This window comes from Pterocles gutturalis, unplaced genomic scaffold (genome assembly GCF_000699245.1).
Source record: "Pterocles gutturalis isolate BGI_N339 unplaced genomic scaffold, ASM69924v1 scaffold4874, whole genome shotgun sequence".
NCBI classification, from domain to species: Eukaryota; Metazoa; Chordata; class Aves; order Pterocliformes; family Pteroclidae; genus Pterocles; species Pterocles gutturalis.
Genome location: NW_010135584.1, coordinates 41028 through 62962, shown reverse-complemented (window position 1 = coordinate 62962; position 21935 = coordinate 41028). Strand labels below are relative to the sequence as shown.

The 21935-nt window shown below is 34.9% G+C and overlaps 1 pseudogene; it reads left to right on the top strand.

The window, feature by feature from the left end:
- Positions 1-21512, top strand: part of LOC104467969 — a 45279-nt pseudogene extending 23767 nt beyond the window's left edge.
- Positions 21513-21935: the final 423 nt, after the last annotated feature.

The window sequence follows — 21935 nt, the reverse complement described above, 5'->3', positions numbered from 1 at the left end:
AGCAGGATCCTGAGAGACACTTTGAAAATTGAGATTGCTATGGTGTGGCTCCCATGCAGACTGTATCTGGTATCAACTCCCCTGACACCTGAAGACACAAAGACGTTAATGGAGTGTCACTGCTTGTGCAGGCAGCCATACTCCAGCCTGGATTGCTTTGTCTCAATTGTTTTGTTTTCTTTTGGGGTTTTGGGGTTTTTTTATTTGATTGCTTGTGAGCTTTCTAGGTTTTTGGTTGTTCTGTTTTGAACTGGCAATGAATCTGCCCATATTCTTTCCAAATTTTAGAAAATAGTTTTTTTTCTAGCAAACTGTAGTTAAATTAAACTTAAATTAGTGAAGTGTAATAAGGCAACTCTTTAGGTGTAGAGTGCAGTATTTAATAGTATTATGCTCATTAGTTATTTGAGCAGCTCATTTCCTCACACTTTATTTGTTCCGTGTACTTTTTGGGGGTTCTGTTATTCCATATATTATGTTGACCTCTCAGGTGAGAAGACCTTAGATTACTAAGAGGCTTCTTAAAAAAGAAAAACAATATTCATAACTTGTTTTAAAGTATTAACTGTGCTTTGTAAGGAAGCTATAATGTCTGCTGAACAGCCGCTACATCTTTTACATGTTATTAATCTGAATAAAGGATACTGGCCTTCTTAGTGTTTTAATAACACTTGGTTTTGTGGAAGGAATATCTGATGAACCCAGGTAATTTACTCTTTCTCTGATAACTGTGTTAAATCTAACCCTTAGATGGAAATTATCCAAAAATTGAAGACACCTCATTCTTCACTAATTCATATTTAAGAATTGGGTAACAAAATCTGTGCCTTCTCACCTCTGATACTCAAGATTAAGCATCAGCATTAGCTGTTTATAAGATACTATTATCTAGTATTGATTTTAACACACAGATTTGGAAGAGTGGCTAAGGATTGGCATAGTTGAAAGACAACCATAGGAGATACATAAATTAACAACAAAAAACCATTTCATTTACACTAGTTCATAGTAAGAAATTTTCTTGCATTTTTTTAGATTATTTCAGCTCTTTATTTCAGACTTTCCCTTTAAATGGGACTAGTTTATATTGGACTTGTTAGATGGCTACATTATTCAATGAGCCTTTGAGAAGTCATTGGTGAGAAGTGAGATTAGGTTTATACCAGAACTCTAATAAAAGATAGATGTGAAGTACTTGCGGAAATTACAGGTTTATTGATAGGCATGGGTTTTCATTTTTACATTGCTATATATCTGTTACAATCCATAATGCACCTGAAACTATTCAAAAATTTTTTTTAAGTCATGCAGTTAAAAAAAACTAACGATGCTGAGGGAAATTGCTTACCCAGAAGTTCTCCAGTTTGACCTGGTATGAATGATTTTGTTTTGTTTTGCCTCTGGCTTCTTTCTGAAAGTATATCCTAGATACATATTTAGCATCTAGTGAAAACCAGGAATAACCTTGAAAATTAAATGCAAAGAAAAATGTATTTCTATTATTTTAAAGGTCTAATTACTACCATTTAGAGGATGCTTAAAGCTGTAATATACATGGTGTGGGTGTAGATGTCTGTTGGGGTTTTTTTTTGGGGTGGGGCTTGGGGGGATTTTTGTTTGTTTGTGGTGAGTTCTTTTAAGTTCAGGCCCAAAGCTAATATAAATCTATGAGCTTTAGACATTCTGCTAATTTTACCACTTTCAGTATGTCTTTGGATATGCTTAGAGCTTTAATCAACAGCTATAAATGTTATGTTTTGCAAATGTGTGAAATATCTAGAAAACACGTTTTTAAATAACTAGGAATCCATACTTCTGCTGTTTCCAGAACTCAAACAGCCTAAAGGGTACCATGTTTTAACTTCATTGCGTACCATTCTTACTTCTCACAGGAGTAAAATCAACATGGATCAGTCAAGAATGCACATCTGGTGCTTTTTAACCAGGCAGAGCAACGTGTCAGCACGTTTACACAGGTTACCTAAACAAATCATACATGTATGATCACTTTTGAGATTGATCGGCCTGCATGCTACTCAGCTACAATGTATTTTTCCCCATCCATTGCAACATAGTGGAAACATGCACAGCTGCTCTGTAAACTGAGTCCCCAGACTCACATCACAGCATGGTTGAGGTCAACCCCAACATGTTTCTCTCTCCTTGTTACATCTTTGATATTTTCTGTACTAATTCCATGGCATAACCTGCATGCTTTGTAGGTTTTTATTATTGCTAACTGAATTATTAAGCATCAAGGCTGTTAAAGTTTAAAAGAGGTTAACAACCTTTAATCATTTAGTGAAAGTAGAAAGGTAATCTTCATTTGACTTTTTCTGTTCATCTGTTGAACCATGTTTTTAGTTGTCATATAATTATGAAAATTTTCTGATTATGTTAATTTGACCAATGCCTTTGTAATATTACATATAAACATTTTAGCATACAAGTAATTATATATATCTTTTGATATAAATTGTTTCATGTTTGTTCACGATGTTTTTGTAATTTACATTCCAGTTTTCTCACATAAGAGAAGCTAAAATATAGGTTGAAAGATACACTCCTGGGAACAATCAAACATTTTTTGTACATATGCACAGTTGTTTTGAATATGGATGTAATAATTCACTTATAGTCTACTCAGGAGGTTTTTGTCTGTAAGATTGGAAGTTAGGGAATAATTTCTATCAGTTTTGCTCTTCATCATCAATAATTTTTTCTTGGTGAATTTAATCCAGTGCTTTAGTTTTAGAAAAACAGGCGTAAAACATAATTTCAAGGAAAAATTCGGTGTAGGTTTCTATTTAGGTGTCTAAATAAATCAGGGTGTTTTAAAATGGTATAAATAAGGAAGTTCAGGCAAGAAAGACATTTAAAAATTAGGAAAATCAAGGATAAGGCTAGAATTAAGACAATGGTTAAAAAGCCAAAATAGAAACTACTACTCCCCAAACCTCTAAACTCAGGAACTCCAAAACTGAAAAAGAAAACCTTAGTTGTGCCAAGCTATGTGTTTCTTATTCCTGATCTCTTCTGAATAGTTGGGCAGTTCCGCCCCTTGCTATTTAGGGATCATTGAGGTATTCCTTTTCCAAATAAAAATTTTGTTCACATGGTTTTGTTGTGGAATCCTGCATTATATTTCATGTATTCTTGTGCACTGTATTATATGTTGGAAATATTTCAGGTCTCACTCTAGTGCCCAGGAGACCCATCAGCTATTCAGAAAGATGGAATGGAAAAATATTTTTCTAAGCGTTTTTGCAAACCATTTTAGAAAAGGCACTTAAGTAGGGGAGAGTAGAATGTGGTAGGATCCCATCCTACTGCTGCTAAGTATAGGGGGATGGTTCTGATTTGATGGATATTGTTTATGTGACACTGCTCTTGCTTCAAGCTTCTGGTGTCATGAATCTGGACAGGTGTAGAACAGCATGGAAAATAGTAAACCAGGGGCTTGTAATAGTTTGACTGAAAAATACTTGAGTGTTTTTGGATGTCACATTGTCTTACTATAACCTTCCTTGCATAATAAAAGGGTGCCTTTGTTTTTTTAATAGATAGGGATGCCATTTTGTTTTCTAAGTTACGTAGAGTAGGAGAGGTAGATTTTGGTTTTAGTTGGGTGAAAGAACCTAGGTATTTTCTATGGACAATACTTTTGGTGTCTTTAAAAGGTAAATAACTTGCAAGCCTTATTTATAGACATGCTTTTATTCTTTCAGAAAAAGATAAATAAAAAGATCCCAATAAAAGTGACTTTACCAACTGTGCTTATTCTGAAGAGTACCATACTCAGTGATAAACCAAGCTGATATAGTAAAGATGATGATTACAAAAGATGTATTTTGTGTTGGTTTAGTTGTTTAATTAATAGTTGACACTAAATGGAAAAATTGTTTTCATTGAAGAAGTATTTCCTTATGAAAATAGATCTGAGTAAGCAGGAAAATATTCAGTTGATGGAATATAAGTCGTGTAACACAGGTGTGCTAAGGTTTTCTGTTGCATTTCTACATAGTAATATTTTTGGATCCTCTTTTCTAAGAGGTTCCTGAACACACTCTCCAAAGCGCTGTCAACAGTCATCTTTCACGTTTTATGGCAGTACTTTACCTCCTTCTCCAGCAATAAGACACTCAGTCTACTTAAATTAAAACGAAAAGAGAGAGAGAGAGAGAGAGAGATCTGTAGTAAATGAGAAGATGAGAATGTGCAGCACAGTCTTCCTGTGGTTTGCTTTGGTTTTTAAAAAATGACACGAGACAATATTTCCCTTTTATTGCTCGTATTAACAGCTATATTGCTGTTACATTTGTTCTTCACTTTAGAGATCGGGAAACATACCAGATTTTCCTTTACTATTTAAATATCAAAATGTGAATGACTTGCAAGTTGAACACACAGTAAGTTGCACCAGATGAATATCAGTGACTTACTTATTAGCTCTTATTAACAATTTTCTTTAAAGTCATTACCTGCACACTTTTAAAAATTATTTTTAAGATTATGCCCACTAAAGATTGACTCTTTACTAATTACCTCAAGCAATCCTAAGTGGCTTCAGTGATTGGGATTGTTGTAGTAGTAACATTGTTCTTGCAAGTATTTGTGCCATCATACCTTGACTCCTTCAGGAAAAAAGAAAGATCGTGAGCTCCAAATTTTGACCTTATAACAGTACAGTAGATAATTGTATTGCAAAAATTAATGTATTCAAAATCTGATTAGCTTTTCAATGCCAATAGTGAAAAAGAAGAAGGGTATTATATTGAGGGTATTTTCTCTAACAAAAATGTTTTAGCTGCTGATTTGCAAATGCTAAGGCAACTAATCAACTTTTGAGTACATGAGTTGACTTGTTCAATCCAGTGCTTAGTGTATGTACTTCTTACGTTAGTTTGAAGAGCAGCTAAGTGCCCTGAAAGGTGAAAGAGGAACGTTTCTGTTTTTCCTAAAAGTCCCGTTCCTGGAGAGATTCACAAAATCTGTTAGATATCTGCAAACTTTCTACATAGCAAAGAAACTAACTGAATTTTAAGTAGAACACAAAACTTTTCTGTGCATATTGCTTTTTAAGGTCTTTTGTTGTTGTTGATACCTTCATGTTAGTGACAAACATGAACACTCCACATGAAAAGAGAAACAATGTTTAATTAAATCTGTAAGTTTTCAAGCACAGGATTATACCCTACACTGTCATTAGAAGAAAGAGGGAACCAGGCTATCTGTCCTGTATATCAAAATAGTTCACTGAGCCTCTTATACAGAGTCAAGAAAATTGCCTTTCTTGACTAAAAATAAATAAAAAACTAATCTATTATTATTCTACCATGTATTAAATGAGATATATAAGTTCATGTTCTAAACACATTGATTATTGTCAGTCTCTTTTCTGTTTATGATTGTTCATCTATTAATGTTAATTCATAAAAATCTGTATTTTTTCAGTTGGATTCATGTTGTCTGCTCAAATAGTGTACTAAGTAGCTTACAGTTCAAATGACTCAGGGTACTTCATGTTGGTTTTAATTGTTATTAGCAATATGACACAGAACTTCCTTACTCTTAAATATTTATGTATGTATTTAAAATTACTGGTTTGATTTATAATTCAGTTCATTATTTCAGCTTACCCACCACTGCTGCAACATTTTGCAATATATATGTGATGTCATGGAATGATGAAAGCAGCTTATTAATAAAATGATGGAGGTATATAGTGCTGTCCTCAGGTTCAGTAGAATTAGTGATAGGAAAAGATGTTTGCTGTGAATGTTGATATTTTAAAATTAATGCTACTAAAAATGAAGAGGTGTTTACATTAAATATGTGTAATTTGGGCGTTCTGTTACAGGTAATCAGTTCCTAAAGTAGCAGCAAAGTAGGCAAAATTACTGAATCATTTTTAATAAAAGTTAATGCAGAACACCAGATTATTTTTTCTGATTAAATTGTCTCTATCTTCTTTCACAAACATAGCAAAAAAAAAAAAAGTGTAATGTCTAAAATAATTTTGTCATTTCACGTTTGAGGTGTAAATATAGCTTCATTGGATAGTGCCTGCAACTTGTCTGCTTTTGTGTCTGAAATGTCTCTTAGTCATGCAAGTCTAGCTATATTAATGAAAATGGTGTTAATTGTAAAACAGCCTTGGTTTTGTACAAAGTGTGCTTACATCATTCCCTACAGACATTTAGTTGTGTGAATTCATTACTGATGTTATGTATTTCTTGTTAATAACATTGTAAAATGTCAGAGAATGCTGTCACCAAAACTACTTTGACTTATTTTGGTACTCATACTCAGATTAAATGTACAGGACTCCTTTAAAATTTCCAGACAATGGATTTTTGCAATACACATGAAGATTAGAAAATGAAAAATAAATACAAGCTTATTATTTTGTTAGTAATTTTTTTCATGTTAATGTGGCATGTAACTTTAATTATTAAACAAAAAAAACCCCAGACTTCTGGGTGTTAACTGTACAGGTATGTGTACCAGAGTAATGGGTAGTTTCAGAATGCACAATGTGATACATACGTGCATTGGCAAAAAAGAATGCAAATTAATGCCAGTTGAAATGTATTTATCATGCTTTTTCCTTTTTTGAAACTTATCAGTATATATGAAAAAACAAAAAGTGTTCATGTGGTGGGAATAATTATGGATTAAGATAGGGCTGGCTTAATTTGTTTTATGAATATGTTGAGGGTAATGTTCAAATTCACATCTGAAACAAGCTTCCGTAGTAATCCTGCTTTTACTTTTGCATCTTCCAATCTAGAGAATAAGAATTATTTAAAAATGAAAAATAACTAAATTATCTGTGGTCAAAGGTAACCACATTTTATTATAAATTGTCATATATGCCAGAAGTGGTTAGTTTGCATTGTAATGAAGTTTAAGATGCCAGTGAAAAAGAACTGATAATGCATTTATTTTATTTTTGTATTATGAATAATGGGCACTGAATTAAAATTAGTCCTTAAAAATCTGCTACATTTTCTCCCTTGGACGGTTTACCCTGACAGTTCACGATTTAATTTTTTTTGCTGACAGGATTTACTGCCTTCAGGTTGAGGAGACTGCTCTAATGAAAATAACTACCAACATACATCATCTTAAAGCATACCGTATAAGTGGTATTGGTTTAAAATGCAGCAAGATAAATTATAGTAAGAAAATAATAGTAGAAAACAAAATAAATACAATATGTATCAGAAAAATCTGCTTGTTATAGTAAACTTGGATGAATGATAATACTGTACTATACTTAGACCAGAAATTCTGAAATTCCATGAAAGATTACATGATATGCCTTACAATTGCTAGCTAGAAAGTGGATGATTTATGCACATTTCAACAGCATTGACTGCTATATGTGGATGTTCGTGTGCATTTCTGGTGACAAATATTGTTCTTATTACTTGCAAACAGTGTTGCATGCTTAAACTTAATTACAGTTCTAAAAATGTAAATATTAGTAAAGTATAACTTATCAAATTTTATTTTCAAAAGCTAAATTTTTCCAGCTCATCTGAAGGAAGTACAGTTAATTTAGCTCTCTTTGGAGAAGAAAAAGCGGAAACTGAAACAGAAAAAGCATCAGAGCTACAGGCATGCTTTACAGAAGGTATGGAAATAAAATTTGGCGTTAGCAATCACATTTTGGTTGTTTGCAACAAGCATTGGCAGTTCAAGGAAGCTCTTTTCTACAGCAGCCCCATATCTTAGTTTGTCAAGTCTTATGATTAATTTTGCGTGTTGTAGATAGATGTGCTTAAGTCTGTGGAGCCACTTGGATGATGCAAAGTTAAATATGTGTGTATGTGATCATTTATAATATTTTTAAGTAAACACTGGGCACAATTCTGTAAACTGATTCTCAGCAATCAGTAATAATATAAATGGCATTCTCAGTAGCGAAATCTGCAAGACCAAACGCTACACCAGGTTCACTCCACTGAGAAATTTAAACCAGAATCATGTGATTACCCCTGGTCCTTTCTTAGTGCTAGAAAGCAATCCAGTGGATGATTCAGACCTTGGAAAGTCTGACTCAAAGAACAGAGTTAGTATCTTGACATTACACCATTAATGGTGGGAGGGGATACATAAATATAATGTGGGATGCAACAGGTGAAGGAGATCCTGTGTTTTTATCCAAGTAAAGGAACTCTTAACAGCATACTTACATGTCCATAGAAGTTTCAATTTTAGTTCTGTATAGCTGTATCCTTTAGGGGACTACTGAAGTACTATATAGGAATGCATTTCCCATTGTTGTGATATTGCAGATTTTACTTTACTTTTATGCCATGATTAAAATAATTCAAAACAAAATATGTTCCAGGATTAACTCTGCTATCCTACCCATGTTTTTTGATTTACTGTTATGAAGACACCTTTGACTTAGGCTAGGACTCTTGTCCTTTGAAATATTATTTCACTCTTCTTTAAAAAAAACAAAATTGTTTTAGAATGTGGGGCTATATTGATTATATCAAGCTCTTGATTCTAAAAAAAAAAAAGGACATTTCTCAAATGATTTCACATTACATTACAGTTCTTCCTTATCCTTATATTATGTGATAGCTATCAGTCTTTGGGTACAAGATTAATTTTTCCATAATGTAGATGTTTTGAGTAGCCAAAGGTAAGGTAAATCATGCTCTTCACAGTGGTAACTATTTCAGCTGAGCTGGTGAAATGTAGCATAACTTACTGGTAACATATGAACTTTGACACTCACAAGAAAACTAGTATGCTGCTCTTTGGGACCCATTAAAATCATTTAAACTTGGTTATGTTTTTATGTGATTAGTTATTTTTAAAGAAATAAAGAGACTGCTATTAGCCAGGCAGATACAGAGGTTCATTGAAAACTGTGCCTTGAGGGGCCATGATAAGGTAGGGAACTCTCCAAGGTAATGCAGAATTCTGTGGATGGTTCCCACAAAACTATAACATAGAAAAGCTCTCACAATCTCCAGTTAAATCGGTTGTTTATGTCACAAAAGAGGTATCCTTAGTCAGCCCTTGAAGCAGAGGTCAGTATAATAAAATAAAGGTCATTTACATCTGTGTGATTTATGTGAACCTTAGCTGAGAGACAAAAAGTACTTTTAAAAGAAGCTGCTGTACGCTTGAACTAGTTCATGTGAAAGCTGCTGTGCATTTATGCTCTTTGTTTCTACTGCCTGAAAATTCTCTTGTGTTCTCTGATTAAATGAAAAACAACTTTAAAAAATGTGTTTATACATTTAAATTAGCTCAGATTACTCCTTTTGATTCTAAGTTTGATGTAGCATCAGGGTAGTAGAAAAACTGTAAATGCAAGTTTTCCTACATCCAGTGTATCAAATTGAGAAGGTAAGGATGTTTTAATTAGCATGCAGTAATTTGAAATGCTGCCTGCCTCAAGAAGCAGGAGCTAGTTAAAAGTTACTTTTTTTCAGGATAAAGAAAATTCTACTGTATAGCAATTTGTCATTGTTTATATTATTAGGCTGTGTACGGAAGTTTAAATGCTGCAAAGGCAATATGGAAAGCACAAAAGGAAGACTCTGGTGGAACCTTCGAAAAACCTGCTACAAGATAGTAGAACACAACTGGTTTGAAACTTTCATTGTCTTCATGATTCTTCTCAGCAGTGGTGCTCTGGTAAATAGAGCATACACCCATAGAAACAGTAGCTATAACAATATTTTATCAAAGATAGTATTATAACACATCTATGTTTTTTAAGAAAAAAATACAAAATTGGCTTGAAAGACAGCTTGGAATGTTTCGGGTAGTGCATATAAGTAATTAAAATTCAGCTGTCAAATAACATTCTGCAGATGAATTTCTGATGGATACAAAGTGATATTGTATGTGAGGGTGCTTATGGAAAGGATTACACTAAAAGCCTTGTTTAAGAAATTAAAAATCGTATAAAATTAATTGTATGCAATAACTGGAACAATTATTCTACTTTAAATTAAAATTATCCCCAAAAGCAGTAGAGCTACTGAATTTATCATGTTCCCAGTTAATTTTTTGCTTTAGTTTAAGTATTTCTAGACTGTTATGTAGGAATCCTTGAATTCGTTTATACTATTCTTATTGACATTTAGTCCTTCACACAGCTACTGACTATTTTGCTCTTTTTGGTTGTTGATTGACATAGGATTTGGTATAAACTCCCATTATGTTTGCTCCAGCATCTGAAACACCATGTCCCTTCCTTCTTCTCTGACCTTGGAGTTTGCAGGGTAGTTTCTCTCACTTTTTTCCTCAGTCCTCATACTGCCATGCTGTGTTTTGCCCTTCTTAGGTATGTTTTCCCAGGGGCACCACCAGCTTCACTGGTAGGCTCAGCTCCTTTCTGCGTTGGGTCCATCGTGGAGCTGGCACAGGGCAACCCCTGCCTTCTTCTAACAGTGACCACCCTTGCAGCCTCCTGCTCCCAAAACCTTGCCGCCAACACCCAATATGGGAATTCAGCAAAGATCAGCAGCAACATAATATTTGGTCACTGTAGTTCATCATTCTCCTTTGTTAGCTGAGTTTATTATAATCAGGAGACTGCCTTCTTACTGAGCCTGATTGGGCTTTTCAGGGTGACAAATTGTAATTCTGTGTTGACTATTATTGAAATTTTTGAAAACAATTTTGGCAACTTCAGTCATTGTATTGTAATTCCCTTATCAGGCAATGATAAAATCTAAAACTCAGAAAGAATGCAATTGTAATCTCTGCTCATGCTGGCTTTTCAAGGTAAAACATCTGAAGTTGAAAGTGATTTTACTTTGCCGTTTTTAATTCAGTTCTTTTGGCTTAATTTTTAGTTTGCAAAGACCTCTGAATAACTCACTTATATGCAACCCTTTTTTCACAGGCTTTTGAAGATATATATATTGAACAGCGCAAGACTATAAAAACCATACTGGATTATGCTGATAAAATCTTCACTTACATCTTTATTCTGGAAATGGTGCTAAAATGGGTGGCCTATGGTTTTCAAACTTATTTCACTAATGCTTGGTGCTGGCTGGACTTCCTTATTGTTGATGTAGGTACTATACTTTCTAAGAAGCCTATTTCTGTTGTTTAGGCAGTTCCTTTTGTGTAACTCCAATCTGATACATATACATACAGTGAAGAACATAAACTGGGTTTAAAAGAACAGAAAATGACATACTGGTGAATGAGATTCCATTGTAATTATTCAGTGAGTAACTAAATCTGTCTTTATGCTATCATTGACTCTATGTGTTCTGTCTGTCTTTTGTTGCACTCACGGATCCCAACCAGTGAGTGATGACTGTCAGCTGGTCAGACTTCAGTCTTCTGGATTTAGTGACAGAGAACAAGGAGGAAGCAGACACAGAAAGGAAAGGAAAATTTAAGTGAGCACGTATGGTTGGGGTAGGACAGTTGATCCTGGGCTTAATGAGTCACTGGTGAAGAACTGCTGAGAAGAGTGGTATCAGGAAATCAAGAAAAGAGCAGAAGAAGAGGGGTGGGGGCAAGGAGGCAGCAACTGGAGCAAAGAGAAGGATTGAGGCAAATGGAAAGTGATGGCCTATGGATCAATATAAAAAGGCTAGATGAACTATCCTCCCTCTCCATTCTCCTCTCCGAAATAGGAAGTAGAAAAAAGCAATATGTTAAAATATATTTTAGTTTCCAAAGGAAGATAAAATTATGGCATCATTAAGTAGACATGTGCTAATCTTGCAGGAAGAGGATTTCTTGCAATGCAAATATGCAAATGTAATAACTGCATTATCTAAGGAAAATGGTTATCACACAGGAATACTTGAAACAGAGTTTCTGTATGTCTTTTCTAGAATTACAAAAGTAAGGTGTAATGATCTTAAGGTCTTGATGGATTCATATGGATTAATGCATTCTATGATAAATGTTTGTCTAGCATTTGAATTTAAAGAAGGAACAGTCTTCTGAAACTGAGTATTATAATTCAGTTTGTATAGCAAATCAGATTGGTGGCCTAAACAGAGGTCATTCCACTCAGTGAATGTGTTCTTTTTCTGGATCTTCTCATAGTTTTCTTTTTCCCTTTTTTAAAGTTAAATTTTCTTCTCTTGAACTGCATGGTCTGATTACAGTTACTTTCACAGTTGAGTTATCTAAAGTTTTAGATGGGTTATTTCACAAATACAGCTATATAATCATCCATGATAAGGCATTGTATTGATCACTGGCTTGTATTTCATATGTTGCACAGATATTGAGTTCCCTGACTTAGTTTTTTTCTAGTTTGTGTGATTTACAAAAAACTTTGTGTCTTAATTTTTTAAAATTACCCCTGATTTTATTAAAACATTGCATGCTATGTTTAAAAGACTTAAAAAACTAGCCAGTTTCTCCTCGTTGTCTTTGTATTTTATATTGTGCCATTATTTAACCCATTTCAATACTCTAAGGCAGATAATTCTAAAATGTATCTGACACCTTCTTGGTCATTCTTGGACTTAGAATTTTTAACTTTTGTTTTAAACTTCAAGCACTGGAAACAGGGCTCTTTGCCAAATGGAGGTAAACATAGATTTTCTTCTGGTACCTGATACTATGTTTTTAAATATGCAGACTGCAGTACTCTGAAGAGACAAGCTGTAGCTCACAATTAAATTATTAACTCTGTCATAACTCTTCTTCCCAGGAAAGTCCTGTCTGCTGTTCTGTGCATTTGAGTGCATTGCTTTTAGGTAGTTGTATTGATGTTGGTATTTGTCTCTGTCATACAGTTAGGAGTCATGCATGTCAGAGTCCTGTCTGACTGAGTATATACCTCTTCCAAGTTTGTCATCATCTGCAGGCAATATGAATTACTAGTTATTCATATATCTGCTATTATGTGAATTATTCTGTGTGCAAATTAGCAAAAGCAAATGCTGCTGGCTCTATTTTTGTCTTGACTATAATAATGCATCTGTAGTAGAGCACTGGTTATTGTAACATGTAATGTAGAATGGGACTAAGTTTTCAGTACATTTCAGGCTTTGTCTGAGTTTATTGGGAAGTTTAGCTTCTATTCAAATTTTTTTTTATCCAAATTGCCCTTCATTTTGCACAGGAATGATGTGCATTCTTCTAACTAGCACTCTGTGATGAAAATACCAGAGAATAAGGTCTCTTTTTGTTTAAGCTGTTCTGAAATTTACATGCAATGTTCTAATAAGTTTTAAAATTTTTTGGTTTTTTATTTGTTCTTGCTAGAACCTTAGGGTCCTTACGAAGTTTTTTCTGATACCCAAATCAAAGTTTTCTTCACCAAGGCGTTAAATTTGCATTGTGAGGCTACTAAGAAAAAAAAAAAAGTTATTTTGTTTCCGTTTTTTTCCTCTAGGTCTCCTTGGTTAGCTTAGTAGCCAATGCCCTTGGTTTCTCAGAACTCAGTGCAATTAAATCCCTGCGAACATTAAGAGCTTTGAGACCTCTAAGAGCTTTGTCACGCTTTGAAGGCATGAGGGTAAGAAAAAAAGAAATAGCATGTAAAACAAATCCTTAAAAATATGCCTAATTATAAAATCACGAAGGAACACTGAACTGTTTGTCTGTTTTCAAGGCCAACAGTAGCATGTTTGATTGTGTTACACATGTTATTCCTTTTCTATTGGCAGTACTTCAATGTATTTTAATGTTTTACATTAAATCTTTTGCTGTATTTGGAAAAAGAGTAATCTTTTTACTGCTCTGCATATTGTTTTTAAAAGGTTTGTTTTTTTTTCTGTGTTTATTTACTAGGTAGTTGTGAATGCTCTTACTGGAGCAATCCCATCCATTATGAATGTACTTCTGGTTTGTCTTACATTCTGGCTAATTTTCAGCATCATGGGAGTAAATCTGTTTGCTGGCAAGTTCTATCACTGTGTTAACACTACTACGGGGGAGCAATTCTCACCAGAGGAAGTCAGTAATGCAACTGTGTGTAAAAATCTTATGATGACTGCTGCGGATGTTCGGTGGAAAAATGTGAAAGTAAACTTTGATAATGTTGGAGCTGGTTATCTTTCTCTGCTTCAAGTAGTAAGTGTATAAATTTTGATAATGAATTTTACAGCTTTAAGTTTTGTAGAACATTTAATATAATTTTCAGTGTTATTTTGCAATATATAAATGGATATGGGTTTTGATTTTATAAATTGTGTTCTATTAAGCTAATTAATATTGCTTATGGTAAAAATCTGATGCATTCTCTGGCCTTTTTGGAAGAGGAGTAGTATCTACTAACTACCAGATGGATATAAAGTTCATTTTGCACCCATCAGCTAGCAACTTTTTAAGTTCTACAGAAATACAGTATCTAGTAAAAAAAAAAAAATACATTCTTGGGCTCATCTGATCTTCAAACAAGAAGAGAGACAACTATTGATTTAGAAAAGGTTTTAAAATTCACTTTTTTCTTTCTCTTCTTTAATTTTTATTATTCTTACTAGTCCCACTCCAGTCATTGTCTATTATTGTCAAGTGGGTTTTTTGGAGATAGTTTTTAGCTTGTTTTTAAATGCTAGAAGAGTGGTTGCTGAATTTACTAGTGCTAGATTTCTAAGCACAAGCCTTTTTTAGAGGCAGCATCTGTAAACTGGAGCCAGTAGGACAGAAACGTATTCCTAAATGGGTTCACTTGACAAAGTGCTTCGGGGAAGATATTTGTGCTCAGAAGCACTTCATAATTATTCTGTCTTTAAAAATCTGCAACTGGTAGTATTTAGGAGTTAGTATTCTGCTAGCAGGCTACCATCTGATTGCTTCAGGGAGTAAGAGTAGCTATTGCTAAATAGCACTAGGCAGCTGCATAAATTATCAGTGTTGAGGACAGCAGTGCTTTTAGCTTTTGTAACTATCTTGCATAGAATGGTTTAGCTATGTAGTGTTTCCAGTAAACGTACCATTCATCTCTTGTTTTTACCTGATATCATAGCTCACAGGAGCAGATTTGTTGGAAGGCCCACTAGATGGGTACGGACCTGGCTGGATGGCTGTATCCAAAGACTTAGTCAGCAGCTTAACATCCAGGTGGAAACCAGTAACAAGTGGTGTCTCTCAAGGATCTGTGCTGAGACCAATATTTAACAGCTTCATCAATGACAAAGATAATGAGATTGAGTGCACCTTCAGCAGTTTGCAGATGACACCAAGATGAGCAGTGCAGTTGATATGTTTAGAGGGAGGGGATGCCATCCTGAGGGACCTTGGCAGGCCCATGGGGAGTGGACCCATGTGAACCTCATGAAGTTCAACAAGGCCACATGCAAGGTCCTACATTTGGGTCAGGACAATTCCAAGTGTCGGTGTGGACTGGAGGATGAATGGATTGAGAGCAGCCCTGCAGAGAAGGGCTTGCAGATACTGGTGGACAAAAAATTGGACATGAGCCTGCAATGTCCACTTGCAGTCCAGAAAGCCAGCCGTATCCTGGGCTGCATAACAAGAAGTGTGGCCAACAGATTGAGGGAGGTGATTCTCTTGCTCCACTCCACTCTCATGAAACCCCACCAGTACAAGAAAGACATGGACCTCTTAGAGTAGGTCCAGAGGATGGCCAAGAAAAAGATCAGAGGGCCAGAACACATCTTCTACGAAGAAAGGCTGAGAGAGTTGGAGTTGTTCAGCTTGGAGAACAGAAGGGTCCACGGGGACCTTATCGTGGCCTTTCTTATAAGCCCCCTTTATATATTGAAAGACAGAGAGAATTTTTTTTCCCAAGGCCTACAGTGACAGGACAAGGGGCAACAGTTTTAAACTGAAAAGGGGTAGATTTAGATTGGATATAAGAATATTTATTTTTTTTAACAGTAAGGTGCAGAGACACTGGAACAGTTTGCCTAGAGAGTCTGTATATGCTCTATCATTGGAAGTGTGTGATGTAGTGAAAGATGTCCCTGCCCATGGCAGAGGAGTTGGACTAGATAATCTCTAAAGGTCCCTTCCAAGCCAAACCATTCTGTGATTCTATTATTTTCTTAAGATTTCTTGAGACTACTTGTCTTCTGGAATTTCTTCTATGACTATTTCCATATTCTCTCTGAAAAGTGACAGCCCACGGTGACTGATTTTTGAGTCCTCCTCCAGTCTTTTGGTAGTCAAAAAGTTAGAACTGAGAGCCTTGTTATAAATTTAAGTCTTTCTGTTATGCTCAGATACTGATTGCAACCCATCCCACATAGGCTTTATATGAATTTGCATGAAAATTACAGTGTATTCAGTGTTTAAGTATTAGGGAGAAGTTTTCCACAGTAAATTACTTCCTGTGAATACTTCACTTGTGTCTTACAGACTTTTAATACTCCTCTTTATTTTTGTGGGTGCACATACATTGCAGAAGACAGTGTTTTATTTAGAATGTTTAAAAAATTGGAGCTTTGATAGAAAATATTAATGAACTTTGTTTTTAGGCAACGTTCAAGGGATGGATGGAGATCATGTATGCTGCGGTCGATTCTAGAGAAGTGAGTGCAATATAAAATTTACTGAGTGAAAGGAAATACAATATTGATGTAATTCTTCTTGAATAGCAGTTGAAATAGAGCAAAATATAAAGAATAAAAAATTAAAACCTTGTTAAATTTTCTATATAAACCTATGCACTGTGAAGTAGTTAAGTGCATATACTTTTAATAGGTAAAAAATTATATCATTAGATCTACATAAAGTATTACTAATTTAATAATTCATCTGTAAATGATGAAACTAATGAAATCTGGTTTCTTATTAATTTATGTCACTGAGATCATACAGATTAGGAAACAAGTTTTTCATGTGTCTCCAAAAATAACCCAAATAACCAAGTGGTATCACCTGCAATAGCTAATCCAGAGCTGCAGACTCTAGTGATCTCAAAAAAATAAAATGGCTGAATTTTGCCTGTTTTTTTGTTAATACTGGTATTTATTTGCATCTCTCCTCTATCCAGCTCCTGATTTGCGTAATGTCCATAGGAACTGAATTTCTTTTGAGATTTGCACACAGCTGTCAAACTGAGTAGAAATTACGTGAAACATCAAATGTCATTAGAGAGGAACTGTCAGACAGAAAGGGGAGGAATGACAGGTCTGTGTGTGCAATTACAGACACCTGTATTAAATAGATTTTCAAGTTCCAAGATAAGCTAAGTGCAGGATATGCTCCAAAACAGCTGGGTTTCCCCCCTTCTCAAGGTGTTGCTGTGCAGCTGGATGCAACTTCTGTTTCTGCTCAGTATTCTGTAATTTGTCTTAACTGTTACTTGTGATATATTGCTGGTTTTCTATGTTATACAGACAGAGAAACAGCCCAAGTATGAGGACAACCTTTATATGTATATATACTTTGTTGCCTTTATCATCTTTGGATCATTTTTCACCCTAAACTTATTCATTGGTGTCATCATAGATAACTTCAACCAACAAAAAAAAAAGATAAGTATCACATGTTTCATTTTCACAACACTTTGTTGTTACTGACCATTCAGCAAATGTATGTGAGGATAAATATGAGTACCTGAAATTTCTCATAGTAATAGAAAGAATTAAAAAAGAAATCAGATATTAAAATTTCCTTTTATTCTATTCAAAATAATGAAATAATAGTCTTTGTTTTGTAGGGCATTTGAAGTAATTTAAACTTACAGTGAGTGTCTGTTTTCTCTACATTGCTGTATTTATATCTACATGCTGTTCTTCAGTTTCCTGTAGCAAATCAGCAAAGATTTGTTGCCTGTCTTTTGAATTTATAGATGCCTCTGTGCTCATAGAAATGTGGAGATCATGCAGTGTGTGGGTACCCAGCAGTATTTTTCTTGTCTTTGTTCTGCCTTCTGAGATATGGCCAATGTTGTTGGGATAAGAATGGGAAAGATGTCATGTTGCAATATACTGTCCCTGTATAGTTAATCTGTGTGCATTTCTTTGTTTCCTGTGTGCATCCTACTTTCATTACATTAATTCCCATGGTGAAAAAAATGTTCCACTACCTGTCAGATTCCTAACTATTACAGTCCTCAAAGGCATGTAAGTTGTATCTCATTTTGAGATTGCTGTTCTTCCTATGGACAGCACGCTGAGACAATGATGACTTGTTCACTCTTGATAGACATTGTATCAGTGAGGCAGCAGAAGAAATCCCCAGTTCAATGCCAGTTCCTTTATATTAATGTTGTGTTTTTCTTCCAAAACCCTTACTCTCCAAGAACTGAATTTTACTTGAGTATTTGGCTTATGAGGAGAACAGGCTAAACAAGATCTCTTTTGACTTCTAAGTATTCATGTCTATATGTAGCCACAGCTGAAAGACTCAAGCACATCTTCATGCAGGTTCATCATTACTTTATCATTAAGATTTGCACTGCATTTGACAAACTTAGTGTGACAAAGTCACAGAATCACCGGTGACTCTGAAATTAATTTCTAAATGCCACTGCTTTGACATCACGCATACATGGAAAGTACTTGCAAACAAATGCATGAAAGAAAATAATAAGTTACTTGTCATCATAAATTGTATTTCTGACAAGTGTGTCCATGTGTGTATGGCACATACCAGTCTAGTTATCCTTTTACTCAGACTGCTTTCCTCTTATTCAGGCAAGAAACCCAAGAGTAAGCCCATGCTTCTGATGATCTCTGTATGATGTATGGGGATGATCAAGCCTCATATACACTGTGGGAGTATTACTGTGGCAAAAAAACCATCTCAACTGAGATACCTGTACTCAAATGATAAAACATGCATCCATCCTGAAAAGTAACATCAGTAATTTCTTTTCCCTCGTATGGTTTCCTTGAAGGCATATCAGCTCTTAGTGAATCTTTCTACCTTTGAAGCTTTTTTATACCTGCTTGATTGATTTACAGTGTGGAGTTTATGATGTTAGATTTATAAGTATCTATGGAATGTATATTTGTACAAGGTCTTTTTATACATATTTAATTGAATTAATTGGGTAAGTATTTTTTTTAAATAACAAATAGATAGAAGTTCTGGGGTTTTTCTCCATTCCTTAATTGGTTTAATTTTCCATCAAGACTTGTCAGGTATTTTAATAATCTTTGATATAATTACTATATTTTGGTTTTGGTAACAATCTATTAGAATGAATACATGATTCATAAAAAACGTGTTCTGCAGTGCTGCAAATTAATGGATTTGAAGACTTGGATGTAATCAGTTCTATTTTTATTATTTTACCTTGGAGGTCAAGACATTTTCATGACAGAAGAACAAAAGAAGTACTACAATGCAATGAAGAAGCTGGGATCCAAGAAACCACAAAAACCTATACCTAGACCAGCGGTAATATGTGCTATTCTTGTATCATCTACATTTTGGAAGAAATTGCAGCAGTACATTAACTGTCAAAAATTTTCTCCCTTAACTAAAATGGTTTAGGCCTAATTCAAGGTAGCCCTTCATTCTGAATTGAAACATGTACGTATTTCTGTTCTGCAGGAAAAAACTCTCGTATTTGTTATGCTTGAGGAAGTAGAGAATCAAAGAATCTGAAGAAATAGAAGCCTGCTGGGCTTTGAGGGGAAAACTCAGAGCTGGCAAATAAAGAAGTTACTTAACAGTGCTTTTCTTAGATTTTTCAGCTTTTTGCTTGGTTGTGTGTTTTGGGGGAGGAAGAAGGAAAGGGGAGGGAGGAAAAGGATGTTCATTATTTACAAGACACTATTTTATTTTTTCTCTCCTCAGAACAAATTGCAGGGTCTGGTGTTTGATATTGTAACAAAGCAAGCATTTGACATCACCATTATGGTTCTCATCTGTCTTAACATGGTCACCATGATGATAGAAACAGATGACCAGAGTGAACTGATGCAAAATATTTTATACTGGATTAACTTGGTCTTTGTTGTCCTTTTCACTGGAGAATGTGTCTTCAAACTGTTCTCACTCCGTTGTTACTACTTCACCGTTGGCTGGAATATTTTTGATTTTGTGGTTGTTATTCTTTCAATAGTAGGTAAGAAATTCTTATATTCAGAATGAAATATAGTAAGACATGTATTAAATGCTTTATTTCTGTCTAGTTTGGCAGATTCAAAGCAATACTTAATTTTAATTTCTCCTGATTATTTAGGAAATGAAAAACATACTTTAGAGTAGTAACTTCCTTAATAATTCTGTCAGCTTTAATACTCTTTTTTTTTTTTTTTTCTAAGAGTGCTGGGAAAAAAGCTAAAATTACCCATAGCAGATAAAATTTAGGTCCAATTATAATTTCCACTAATTCCACAGGTAGAGTTGTTCTTTATTCATATTTTGTTGTGGATAATGTAATCTGTGATAAAATGTTACCCTTTTAATTTTATTTTTATGTTTGACAGGTATGTTTCTAGCTAAGGTGATTGAAAAGTACTTTGTGTCCCCCACTCTGTTCAGAGTTGTCCGACTTGCCAGAATAGGTCGAATCCTGCGTCTCATTAAAGGCGCTAAGGGAATCCGCACTCTGCTCTTTGCTTTGATGATGTCTCTTCCTGCTTTGTTCAACATTGGGCTGCTGCTCTTCCTGGTCATGTTTATCTATGCGATATTTGGCATGTCCAACTTTGCCTATGTTAAGAGGGAAGCTGGTATAGATGACATGTTCAACTTTGAAACTTTTGGCAACAGCATGATCTGCCTGTTTCAAATCACCACATCTGCTGGCTGGGATGGGTTTGCTACCCCCAATTCTTAACAGCGGGGAGCCAGACTGTGACCCCTATAAAGATCATCCGGGGAGCTCTGTGAAAGGTGACTGCGGCAACCCTTCCGTTGGGATTTTCTTCTTTGTCAGCTACATTATCATATCATTTCTGGTAGTGGTGAACATGTACATTGCTGTGATTTTGGAGAACTTTGGTGTTGCTACTGAAGAAAGTGCTGAACCCTTGAGTGAGGATGACTTTGAGATGTTCTATGAGGTTTGGGAAAAATATGATCCTGATGCAACACAATTCATAGAATACAGTAAACTATCTGATTTTGCAGCTTCTCTGGATCCTCCTCTGAATATACCAAAACCAAACACAATTCAGCTTATTGCAATGGATCTGCCCATGGTAAGCGGTGACAGAATTCACTGCCTTGACATCTTGTTTGCTTTCACAAAGCGTGTTTTGGGGGAAAGTGATGAGATGGATGCCCTCAGAATACAAATGGAAGATCGGTTTATGGCAGCCAATCCTTCAAAAGTCTCCTATGAACCAATTACAACTACACTAAAACGAAAACAGGAAGAAGTATCTGCTACTATCATTCAGCGTGCTTATAGACGTTATCTTTTAAGACAGTCAGTAAAGAAACTTTCATTTATGTATCGGAAAGATGGGGTTGATCTCCTTATCGAAAAAGATATGATTATTGGTAAGCTAAGTGAAGACTCACCTCCAGAGAAAATGGATACGTCTGCATCCACCACATCTCCACCTTCTTACGATAGTGTAACAAAACCAGAAAAAGAAAAATATGAAGATGACAAATCAGAAAAAGAGGACAAGGGGAAAGACAGAAAAAGAAATAAAAAGTGAAAGACAAATAGGTTGTCCATGATGAATGCTCACAAGCCTGAGAAGATGACATTTTTATCAATAGCACTCTTATTGGTGGTGTATGCCAAAATTACAAGTTTTTACATATTTACCCACTGCTACAGTCAGTGCCTGTACCAAGACAATAACCCTTCACTAGCTAACTTTGTCTGTAACAGGGAAACAACGTTGCACAAGAATAGTTTTTACTATCAGCTGGCACTAGTGGAGAGGAGACATAAAATTTCTACTTGGACTGTAGAAACCCTTATTGGAGTGCAAAATTACCAGTCCTAATTGGTCTGTATTTTTGTGGAATAAGTGTATACACTGTGTACATTTCATCGCCTATGTATGTTCTATGTGTGTCAATTTTTTTCTTGATCTCATTGCTTTAATTTACATACTGCTATTTGTAATTCT